Below are 12,721 nucleotides of genomic sequence, written 5' to 3'. Positions count from 1 at the left end.
TGTGGTGCTTCGAAACAACGAACCTTCGCAACGGTGCACAATTAGGGGGAACACTTTTCTTGAAATTTTAGTGAGGGGTCATCTCATTTAAGCTACCGTCGTTCTAAGCAAATAAGATGTAAAACATGATAAACATCACATGCAATCAAATAGTGACATGATATGGCCAATATCATTTTGCTCCTTTTGATCTCCATCTTCGGGGCTCAATGATCATCATTGTCACCGGCATGACACCATGATCTCCATCATCATGATCTCCATCATCGTGTCTTCTTGAAGTTGTCACGTCATCTATTACTTCTACTACTATGGCTAACGCTTTAGCAATAAAGTAAAGTAATTACATGACGTTTATGTTGACACGGAGGTCATAAATAAATTAAGACAACTCCTATAGCTCCTGCCAGTTGTCATACTCATCGACATGCAAGTCGTGATTCCTATTACAAGAACATGATCAATCTCATACATCACATATATCATTCATCACATCCGTTTGGCCATATCACATCACAAGGCATATGCTGCAAAAACAAGTTAGACGTCCTCTAATTGTTGTTGCAACTTTTTTACGTGGCTGCTATAGGTTTCTAGCAAGAACGTTTCTTACCTACACAAAAACCACAACGTGATATGCCAATTTCTATTTACCCTTCATAAGGACCCTTTTCATCGAATCCGATCCGACTAAAGTGGGAGAGACAGACACCCGCTAGCCACCTTATGCAACTAGTGCATGTCAGTCGGTGGAACCAGTCTCACATAAGAGTACGTGTAAGGTTGGTCCGGGCCACTTCATCCCACAATGCCGCCGAATCAAGATAAGACTAGTAACGGCAAGTAAATTGAAAATATTGACGACCACAACTGCTTTGTGTTCTACTCGTGCATAGAAACTACGCATAGACCTAGCTCATGATGCCACTGTTGGGGATCGTAGCAGAAATTTAAAATTTTCTACGCATCACCAAGATCATTCTATGGAGTAATCTAGCAACGATGGCAAGGAGAGTGCATCTACATACCTTTGTAGATCGCTAAGCGGAAGCGTTCAGGTGAACGGGGTTCATGGAGTCGTACTCGTCGTGATCAAAATCACCGATGATCCTAGCGCCGAACGGACGGCACCTCCGCGTTCAACACACGTACGGAATGGAGACGTCTCCCACGCCTTGATCCAGCAAGGAGGAGGGAGAGGTTGAGGAAGAGATTCCAACAGCAGCACGACGGCGTGGTGGTGATGGAGTGGCAGTTCTCACGCGGAGGAGGAGATGTATTGGAGGGGAGGGGCTGCGCCAGGTTCAAGGGTGTGGCCGCCCTCCCACCCCTCCACTATTTATAGGTGGGGAGAGAGGGGGGCCGGCCCCCCTAGATCCCATCTAGGGTTTGGGGCGGCGGCCAAGGGGGGGAGGAGTGCCTCCCAAGTCAAGTGGAGGCCCTCCCCCTTAGGGTTTCCCCTCTCCCATGTGCATGGGCCTTGGGGGGGCTGGTGCCCTTGGCCCGTTAAGGTTAGGGCGCCCCCCTACAGCCCATGCTGCTGTATTGGACGTGGTGGAACATTTTCCGGACCTCTGGATCCCTCCGGAATCCTTCGGAACCTTCCGGAAGCTTCCCGGTACAATACCAAAAAAACGAACTTTTCCCGGAACCCGAACAACAACTTTCCATATATAAATCTTTACCTCCGGACCATTCCAGAACTCCTCGTGACGTCCAGGATCTCATTCAGGACTCCGACCAACATTAGGTAATCACATACAAGTATTCCTAATAACCCTAGCGTCATCGAACCTTAAGTGTGTAGACCCTATGGGTTCGGGAACCATGCATACATGACCGAGACAACTCTCCGGCCAATAACCAACAGCGGGATCTGGATACCCATGTTGGCTCCCACATGTTCCACGATGATCTCATCAGATGAACCACGATGTCGAGGATTCAATCAATCCCGTATTCAATTCCCTTTGTCCAGCGGTATTGTACTTGCCCGAGATTCGATCGTCGGTATCCCGATACTTGTTCAATCTCGTTCCTGGAAAGTCTCTTTACTCATTCCGTAACACATCATCCCGTGATCAACTCCTTGGTCACATTGTGCACATTATGATGATGTCCTACCGAGTGAGCCCAGAGATACCTCTCCGTTTACACAGAGTGACAAATCCCAGTCTCGATTTGTGCCAACCCAACAGACACTTTTGGAGATACCTGTAGTGTACCTTTATAGCCACCCAGTTACATTATGACGTTTGGCACACCCAAAGCACTCCTACAGTATCCGGGAGTTGCACAATCTGATGGTCTAAGGAAATGATACTTGACATTAGAAAAGCTTTAGCAAACGAACTACACGTTCTTGTGTTGGGCTTAGGATTGGGTCTTGTCCATCACATTATTCTCCTAATGATGTGATCCCATTATCAACGACATCCAATGTCCATGGTCAGGAAACTGTAACCATCTATTGATCAACGAGCTAGTCAACTAGAGGCTTACTAGGGACATGGTGTTGTCTATGTATCTACACATGTATCTGAGTTTCCTATCAATACAATTCTGGCATGGATAATAAATGATTATCATGAACAAGGAAATATAATAATAACCAATTTATTATTGCCTCTAGGGCATATTTCCAACAGTGCTCACACATGACAGCCGGTGTTTTAACCTTAACAAGCTCAGGATCTTTGGTGAATACACTGTAAAAGATTGATTGTTAAGAGTTCGGCCGGTCAATCAGGATTACCTGATGAAGTAGCAGCTTGTATACAGGTAGGATGACCCAAAAAGGTTATGTCCTCTTTGGTGAATACACCTATCTTTGAACAAGATAACCTGGAAACTTTGGTAAATACACCTGGTGTTCCAAGTCAGTCAAGAGGGTAGTGACGCTATGTTGTCTTTGGTGAATACACCTATGTTTGAACAAGAAGCACCAAAGTGACATACTTATGATATGTGCTCATCGGGGACCTATGTTTGAGCTGCACTGTGCATCCAACTCTCTTTGGTCCATGTAATTTTCCTGAGAACTCAAACTTGCGAGAGATGGATATGCTTCCTGAGCCAGAATTTTAAACCGAATTTGAGAGCTTTAGAGCTTTATGGGAGACGGATTTCCCTTGAGCTGGATAGTGAACTGGATATTAAGAGCTTCAACGCTTTGTAGGAGACATATTTCTGTTGAACCGGAACCTTCATTTTGAGCCAGAAACTTTCTGACGACCCTTATCGATATAGCAATAATCTCCGGGGCCGGGTTATTTTTTTCCTCCAATGTCCAGGGGTTCTTGAGTTTTTTGAAACTGGCAAGACTTGCTGAGTCATATCATTGTAGCCCTCGAGTCTTAAGACTACTCGAGGAGTTGGCTTGAGACTCTCCAAACTTGACCGTGATATGAACCGGCATATAGTTGAACAGTGGATTGCTGAAATCTGTTGAATCCCGGCGGGTTATAAATGACCCTGTCCATTGATCCATCCGATGTATGCAAGGGCCATGGTTTGATGGTCTCCTTTGCCATTATGAATTCTGCATAAGAATTTGCACAAAAGAGAGTAATTGTTCTTGAAGAAAATAAAAATGTATCAATAGAAAGTTGATAGGATGGATTTCACCTAATATGCTTTGTCAAGAATTATCAGTCATAGGGTTGCAGCAATGATGACAGAGGTGCGGCTTAAAGTGCGGCACCGGGCGGTTCAGAAGGGATCCTCTGGGTCATGTTTTTTTTCCAGCCCCATTTGGTAGTCAACACATCCACGGGACGTATCTGGAAAGAGCCAGGCACAGTGAGCCAGCGGCCAGGCACAATTGATGGATTCGAGGAGGAAGTGACCTGGAGCATAGCGGAGCTGCAACCCCGTGGTAGGCAGCTTGACGCTGGGAGCGGCGTCTTGAAGGCACAAGGAACGTCAAGGCGACGAAGGACAGCATGCGATTCAAAGCGGCTCGGGGTGAGTTGGTGGCGGCCTTGACATGCGGGCGAAGAGGCGGGACGGCTCGTGGCCAGTCACGGCCTGAGATGACCCAGTGGTGGCTCGGCGGTTGACAGGAGAGGCCGAGCTGGGCCGAGCCATGTCGAGGTCACAGGCACGACAAAGGCGGCGGCTTGAGGGTGAGGGAACAACTGGGGAAACGGGTCACGACAGAGGCAAGTCCGTAGCAGCAAAGGTGAACCAGCGGAAGCCAGAGCAGTTCACGGGAGACTGAAACGTCTCCATCGTATCTAATTTTCCAAACACTTTTGCCCTTGTTTTGGACTCTAACTTGCATGATTTGAATGGAACTAACCCGGACTGATGCTGTTTTCACCAGAATTGCCATGGTGTTATTTTTGTGCAGAAACGAAAGTTCTCGGAATAACCTAAAACTTCACGAAGTATATTTTTGGAATATATAAAAAATAATGGCAAAAGAATCAAGACCAGGGGGCCCACACGCTGTCCACGAGGGTGGGGGCGCGCCCCCTGTCTCATGGGCCCACTGGTGCTCCACCGACCTCAACTCCAACTCTATATATTCACGTTCGGGGAGAAAAACTCAGATAGAAGGATTCATCGCATTTTACAATACAGAGCCACCGCCAAGCCCTAATCTCTATCTGGAGGGCTGATCTGGAGTCCCTTCGGGGCTTCGGAGAGGGGAATCCGTCGCCATCATCATCAACAACCATCGTCCATCACCAATTTCATGATGCTCACCGTCATGCGTGAGTAATTCAATTGTAGGCTTGCTGGACGGTGAAGGATTGGATGAGATTTATCATGTAATCGAGTTAGTTTTGTTAGGGTTTGATCCCTAGTATCCAGTATGTTCTGAGATTGATGTTGCTATGACTTTGCTATGCTTAATGCTTGTCACTAGGGCTCGAGTGCCATAATTTCAGATCTGAACCTATTATGTTTTCATGAATATATGTGAGTTCTTGATCCTATCTTGCAAGTCAATAGTCTGAGATTGATGTTGCTATGACTTTGCTATGCTTAATTCTTGTCACTAGGGCCCGAGTGCCATGATTTCAGATCTGAACCTATTATGTTTTCATGAATATATGTGAGTTCTTGATCCTATCTTGCAAGTCAATAGTCACCTATTATGTGTTATGATTCGTTAACCTTGAAGTGACAATAATCGGGATACTTACCGGTGATGACCGTAGTTTGAGGAGTTCATGTATTCACTATGTGTTAATGCTTTGGTCTGGTACTCTATTAAAAGGAGGCCTTAATATCCCTTAGTTTCCAATAGGACCCCGCTGGCACGGGACGGTAGGACAAAATATTTCATGCAAGTTCTTTTCCATAAGCACGTATGACTATATCCGGAATACATGCCTACATTGCACTGATGAATTGGAGCTAGTTCTGTGTCACCCTATGTTATAACTGTTGCATGAGGAATCGCATCTGACATAATTGTCCATCACTAATCCAATGCCTACGAGCTTTTCACATATTGATCTCTACTTAGTTACTTTTTCGTTGTCACTGTCACAATCACTACAAAACCAATAGTGTTACTTTTGCCACCGTTACCTTTACTTCCATATTACTTTGCTACTAAATACTTTGCTACAGATATTAAGTCTTTCAGGTGCGGTTGAATTGACAACTCAACTATTAATACTTGAGAATATTCTATGGCTCCCCTTGTGTCGAATCAATAAATTTGGGCTGAATACTCTACCCTTAAAAACTGTAGTGATCCCCTATACTTGTGGGTTATCAGAGACTCGCGGAAGCTCGAGGCGGTTCACGAAGCGGAAGCGGGCCGGCAACCAGCGCGGCGGCTCAGGGCGTCATGAGGAAAACGACGCTTAGCTAGGCGATGGCGGCTTGGTAAAATGGCGACAGCGGCTCAGGAGGCGTCTTGGCGACTCGGAGGCTGCGACGAGGGTGCTCCGGCGACTCGATGAAGTGCGTTCACCACAGTGGCTGGATGGAGAGGCGCGGCCGTGGCTGGTTTGGCATGGCGGGCAACTCAAGCTTCGCTCCGACAGCGAGACGGTAGGGGCGCAACGGATGCAGGACGGCCCGATGATGAATCAAGGCGAAGGTGGTCCAATGTGGCTGTGACAATGAAGGCGCCTTTGAATGATGACAGCTTGAAGAGGTCGTGTAACTGGTGACTTGTGGTGGCAACGGGTCCACGCGGCGGCTCTGGGCACAGCTGGTGGTGGTGCAAGGCTGCCGGTGGAGGCCAACGGCTTGGTGCAGCCGGTGCCAGTGGCTTGAGGACGACCATGGCAGGAACAGAGCAACGAGGCGGCTTTCGAGCAGAACTACAGTGACTTGAGGTGGCCCCAGCAAGGTGGAGCAAGGCTTGGTGCAGCACCGGCTCGAGGCAGCATCTGATCGATGGGTGAGCAGTGGAGGTGAGCCGCCCGGCGTTTGTCATGGCTGCGGCAAGGCGGAGATGGGCGGTTCACCATGAGGCGATGGAGGTGGCATCCAACTCGGAGTCTAGCGGTGCGACTCATAACCGAACGAGGCCGGCTCTGCGAAGAGACGTCGGCGCGGCTCAACGGCATGGCCACCCGGTGATGAGTCAGAGTCAGAGGATGACGGAGGCGGCTTGCGGTTCGCTAGCGAGGCGGAGGCGCGATGGCGAATCTGAGTAGTGCGAGGGCAAGGCCGCGAGGGCAGGGCAACTCAGGGCCGGTCCGAGGAGGCGGCTTAAGCAGCAGAACCGACGACTTAGCACAGGGCCGCGAAGGCGAGATGAGGTGCTGCAAAGTCCTGGCAGCGTAGGTGGAGCAAGGCAGGTTGAAGGTGAAAATAGAACAAGGCCGGTGGCGGCTCGCAGGTGCTCGGTGATTTGAAGGCGGCCGAAGCGACTTGGAGTGTGGTCGGGGCGACTCAATGACGGCGGCTCAACACCAAGGCCGACGACTAGGGGGTGGAGTTGCTCGGGGCTGGTTCACCAGTGGCGGGTCACGGTTATGGATGAGACGGAAGCAGCAGCTCGGAGGTCAGAGCCTCAATGGCGACTTGGAGGCGGAGCTGCTCCGGCGAGGGCGCAAATAGGCCATGGCGGCGGATGTGGCAGCTCTGTGGTCTTAGGCCAGCTCACCAGCAGAGGAGTAGCGATGGCGTTTTAGAGACAAGGCCAAGTGCGGCTCGACATTGACCCGCCATAGAGGAAGCAGCTTGACGGCGGCTTGCGTACTGCGGGCGACTCGGCAATGAAGCAGAGTGTGGGTCATCAATGGGGCAGGTCTTCTGAGGAGTCCGAGCCCGCAGACAATCCGTTCCCGTGTCGCGGAACGATGCGTTGATCCACCTGACGTATCGTTAATCATAAATTTCCGTATTGATCTTCACAAATAGCGTCCGGCCCGTAATCTCATCTGATGGCTTGACTGGGACTGGGCTTTGCGCGTTTTGGTGATTTGCTTCCATCGGACTCGGTGAACAATGCCAATGTCGAACAAAACTGGTGACTCTAACCATGTTGGTTGAGTTACCGACCAAGACTTGACATGCCAGCGAAACATGTTGTAGCGGAAAACGATGGTGTTGGCGATTTGTGACTTGACCGCTTGCTCAGACAAATAGTAGTTGACTTTTCTTGAGTTCAATCTCGTGGATAGTAAAAATCTTCATCCGAAAAATTGCAAACTCCTCAATCCCTAGGGAGATCCCTCCAAGAACTCAACATCACCATGTGCAAGCCCCACGGTGGGCGCCAACTATCGTGGAATTGTCACGGAAGATGTCCTTAGTTTTAGGACTTAGTCATGAGGCCAACGCATCTATGTGGTAGCTTGAGAGTGGTTGAGTGGGACGAGAGACGCGAGGTTTTTACCCAGGTTCGGCCCCTCATGGTGGAGCTAAAAGCCTACATCCTGCTTCATTGATATTGATGATGATGATCACGGTTACAAGGGTGCTCTCCCTTGGGAGCTATCGACTTGTTTGTCTATCTAGACTTATGAAACTTGTCCCTCTTGGAGTGCCCCGCCCCTCCTTATATAAGTTGAAGGGGAGGGTTACATGACTAGTCCTACTAGGATTAGGATTACTCTATTACAAGTGGGGTCCTAGTCTTGTTTCCTTTGTAAGGGAATATTCCTTATGCTTTCATCTTATGCTGGCCCACTATAACACGAGTCAGCCTTCCATGAACCGCCTGTTGGGCCAACAGGTCTTGTCGCTCCTCTAACCCGCCCGGCGCGTCATCACTGAATGGAGAGATCCAGGCGGGTCACTTAGTGAGTTGCCAAGTACGCCCGGGTCATACCGCGGGGTATATCCCCGACAGGTTTGGGAAATCCAACCATGTCATTTCGCACGACCCCTTGGAAATAGGCGAGCTTTAAGGCTCGTGGGGGATGCATGATATTCACTGCCTTTATAAGGAGATAAGATTCCCCCCTTTTACCCCACGCCTCTCCCTTCCTCAGCCCATCTGCCCTCAAGCTCCAGCGCCCAAACTTCAATCCTCTCTGTTCCCAGAAAGTACTCCAGCCATGTCTGGATCCGGAGCGCAGGGCAAGTGGATGGCTTCCTCCATTATGGAGAAAAACATCAAGGAACTCCGAGAAGCGGGGTACCTGGCCAAGGAGATCGCTCACCGGCTCCCAGCCAAAAAGCAGATCATCCCCACTCCAAAGCCCGGCGAGAAGGTAGTGTTTATCCCTCATTTTCTTCGCAGACTAGGGTTTCCCCTTCATCCTTTCATCCGCGGCCTCATGTTTTACTACGGGCTAGATTTCCATGATCAAGCCCCAAATTCTTTCCTCAACATTTCAGCGTTTATCGTCGTATGCGAGGCATTCCTCCGCATTTCCCCCCACGTTGGCCTTGATTCATCATCGGGCCGTCGTATGCTCAGGGTTTTCAATGTGAAGCCGAAAGTGGTGGATGCCCAGCATGCGAATTGTAGTAGCACTATGGTGAGTAAACTGCCCAACGTCACTTGGCCCAAGGGCACCTTCGTGGAGACAATGAAGGGATGGCAGCAGGAGTGGTTCTATGTCACAAAGCCCCGTGACTCCACATGGGCTACTCCTACGGAGTTCAAGTCCGGACACCCAATGCGGCTGGCATCCTGGCTCAGCAAGGGCCTGGACTGGGCATTGTCTGACGAGGTAACGATGCTGCAGAAGCGTATCAAGAGCATGGTAGATAAAAATACCAGCCTCGCCAGCGTTGTAACGCCTTCGATGCGGCTATATCTCCCACGTGTCGAAGCACGACTTAGAGGCATAACCGCATTGAAAGCAATGTCGCAAGTGAGGTAATCTTCACAACAACCCATGTAAATAAATAAAGGGGAAAGGATACATAGTTGGCTTACAATCGCCACTTCACACAATACATGAATAAAACATTACAATCATCCAAATACACTCAAGGTCCGACTACGGAACCCAAAATAAAAGAAGACTACCCCAAATGCTACACAGATCCCCGATCGACCCCAACTGGGCTCCACTACTGATCAACTAGAACAAAACAACACAAAGGACAAGTTCTTCATCGAGCTCCGCCTTGAGCTCGGTTGCGTCACCTGCATGGTTTCATCGGCACCTGCAATCTGGTTTTGGAAGTAGCTATGAGTCACGGGGACTCAGCAATCTCACACCCTCACGATCAAGACTATTTAATCTTGTGGGTAGGGTAAAGGTATGAGGTGGAGCTGCAGCAAGCGACTAGAAAATATGGTGGCTAACATACGCAATGAGAGCGAGAAGAGAAGGCAAAAGCACGATTGATGAACTATGATCAATAAGTGATCCTAGAACAACCTACATCAAGCATAACTCCAACACCGTGTTCACTTCCCGGACCCCGCCGAGAAAAGACCATCACGGTAACACACGCGGTTGATGCATTTTAATTAAAATAAACATTAGGTTTTCTACAACCGGACATTAACAAATTCCCATCTGCCCATAACCGCGGGCACGACTTTCGAAAGTTCAATCCCTGCAGTGGTGTCCCAACTTAGTCCATCATAAGCTCTCACGGTCAACGAAGGATATTCCTTCTCCCAAGACAATCCGATCAGATTCGGCATCCCGGTTACAAGACATCCTCGACAATGGTAAAACAAGTTGCCCCGAGGTGGCCCTAATAGGAGCTGCACATATCTCGTTCTCAGGGCAAACTCAGATGAGACATCCTAGGAGTAAAACCAACCCTCAAGTTGCCCCGAGGTGGCCCCGCAGTCTACTCGGTTCGGACCAACACTTAGAGAAGCACTGGCCCGGGGGGTTAAAATAAAGATGACCCTTGAGTCCGCGAAACCCAAGGGAAAATGCTAGGTTGTTAGTGCAAATGGTAAAACCAAGGTTGGGCCTTGCTAGAGGAGTTTTATTCAAAGCGAGCTGTCAAGGGGTTCCCATTATAACCCAACCGTGTAAGAAACGCAAAATCCGGGAACATAAAACCGATATGACGAAAACTAGGGCGGCAAGAGTGGAACAAAATACTAGGCATAAGGCCGAGCCTTCCACCCTTTACCAAGTATATAGATGCATTAATTAAATAAGAGATATTGTGATATCCCAACAAAATATCCATGTTCCAACATGGAACAAACTTCAATCTTCACATGCAACTAACAACGCTATAAGAGGGGTTGAGCAAAGCGATAACATAGCCAAACAACGGTTTGCTAGGACAAGGTGGGTTAGAGGCTTGGCTCAACAATATGGGAGGCATGATAAGCAAGTGGTAGGTATCGCGGCATATGCATAGCAAAAGAGCGAGCAACTAGCAAGCAAAGATAGAAGTGATTTCGAGGGTATGGTCATCTTGCCTGAAATCCCGCAAGGAAGAAGAATGAGTCCATGAAGAAGACAAACGGACATAGGCGAACTGGTCCTCACAAACCCGACGTCATCGGAACCAACCCGAAGAAGTAACACCGGAAAGAATCACACAACATAGTAAACAACCAACACATGAACATGGCATGATATGCGGGATGCGGTATGCGGTGCATATGCATGATTTGGGAAATATTGATTAAACTTGGCCTCAACATGGAAATCCAAGAGTGCCACTGGAAAGGTGAGTTGATTTCAGTTGAAATCGATATAAAGATCATCGGAAACGGATGCACGGTTTGGAAATGGCAAGCAAAACCAATATGGCACCGGTCTGCGATAAACAGCAAGTAGCCTTCTAAATGCATCAAGATAAATAAGCTACTACACTCAAACATGACAACAAAATACATGTCAGGGATCCACTCAAGATGCTTGACAAAAGATGAACACTGAGCTACGGCTAATTCACTCAATAGCAAGCTCAAACAAGCATGGCAAAAATGCAAAAGATAACAGGTTTCAGACAGGGATCCACTCAGGAATTTATCATCAGGAAGCAATGTTTAGAGCATGATAACTACATGCTATAGGAACATATCATGGCAAACCAAGGCATGGCATGAAGCTACTCAAAGAATACAACAAAAGTTCCTTACTGACGATGAGCCAAAAGGGATCAGGAAATACAATTGCAAGCATGTGAACATAGCAAAAACATAAACAGATTCAGACTTAGTGAAAAACTGGAGCATGGCAAAACAGATATCAAGTAGGCATGTTTACCAGCTCGATGCACTCAATACAAAACATGGCATGATAAACTAAGTATACACCCAGCAAGTAGACATGGCATAGAAGCTAGACATGGCAAGAACAACAACATAGCATGCACGGATCAACAACAACAAGCTCGGCAAAATCGCTAAACATGTTAGCAATCTTCCAAGAACATTTTATAGCAAAAGTAGAGCTCGATTGACTCAAGCTAGGGTGCTCCATAAATGCAAACAAAGACATGGATCGATAGAGCACCACAATATCTACAAAACATCCTTACTGATCATGCTCAAAAGAGGCACGGATCACTAGAAAACAACATGAACATATGGCATAAAAATAATGACAGGGCAAGGACTAAGTGAAATTCTAAGTCCCTGAAATCAGCATCATTAAGTAAGCTACTTTGCATGCTTGTGCTAGTCACCACAAAGATCACAAAAATACATGGCATACACCCTTGTAAAGATGGCATGACATACTTCGAAACACATGTAGAGATCAGGATCATAGCATGCACACATTAATCAATGCAAAAATGACAAAAGTGCATTTGCTGAAATAGATCTGAAACTATCATCACATAGCCCTCTTCCAACAGCATTTCGGGCACCAAGATGAGCTCAAAAGAAAATGATGCAATGATATGAAATGATGTACTCATCGAGACGAACATTTTGATATGCCACACGCACGAATCAGAGCCAGGATGACAGAGTTATGATGCGATGAACAGGGGCATAAAATATGAGGATTTGAGGACTTGGTCGTTTCAAAAAAAACAAATGAGCACGTTTTAGTTAAACGATGCTCAGGGCGGCGGGTAGCAGGGCTTCTCACCCGCGTGGCCTTGGGCCGGAGAGAGACGAAGCTGGGCCGGTCGGAGCTGGGCCAGACCACGAGGCCCACGGGGGAGGTCAACGGGGCGATGTGGATCGGGCTCGTCCCGATCTCGCGCAAGGTGACGGTGGCACGCCGGTGCTCCGGCGAGCAGGTGCTGGCGGGGATGAGCGGGGGATGGGGCGGCGCCGACCAAGGGCGCGCGCCGACAGAGGAGAGGAGCTCGTTCCGACGGTCGGCAAGCGGAGAGGGCGCCGCGCTCCGGCGAGGCTCGACGTCGTCCGGCGAAGAGGCGACGATGTCCCGCGACG

The sequence above is a fragment of the Triticum dicoccoides genome, chromosome 2A, assembly GCF_002162155.2.
Source record: "Triticum dicoccoides isolate Atlit2015 ecotype Zavitan chromosome 2A, WEW_v2.0, whole genome shotgun sequence".
Lineage (NCBI taxonomy): Eukaryota > Viridiplantae > Streptophyta > Magnoliopsida > Poales > Poaceae > Triticum > Triticum dicoccoides.
This window is presented reverse-complemented; position numbering follows the sequence as displayed.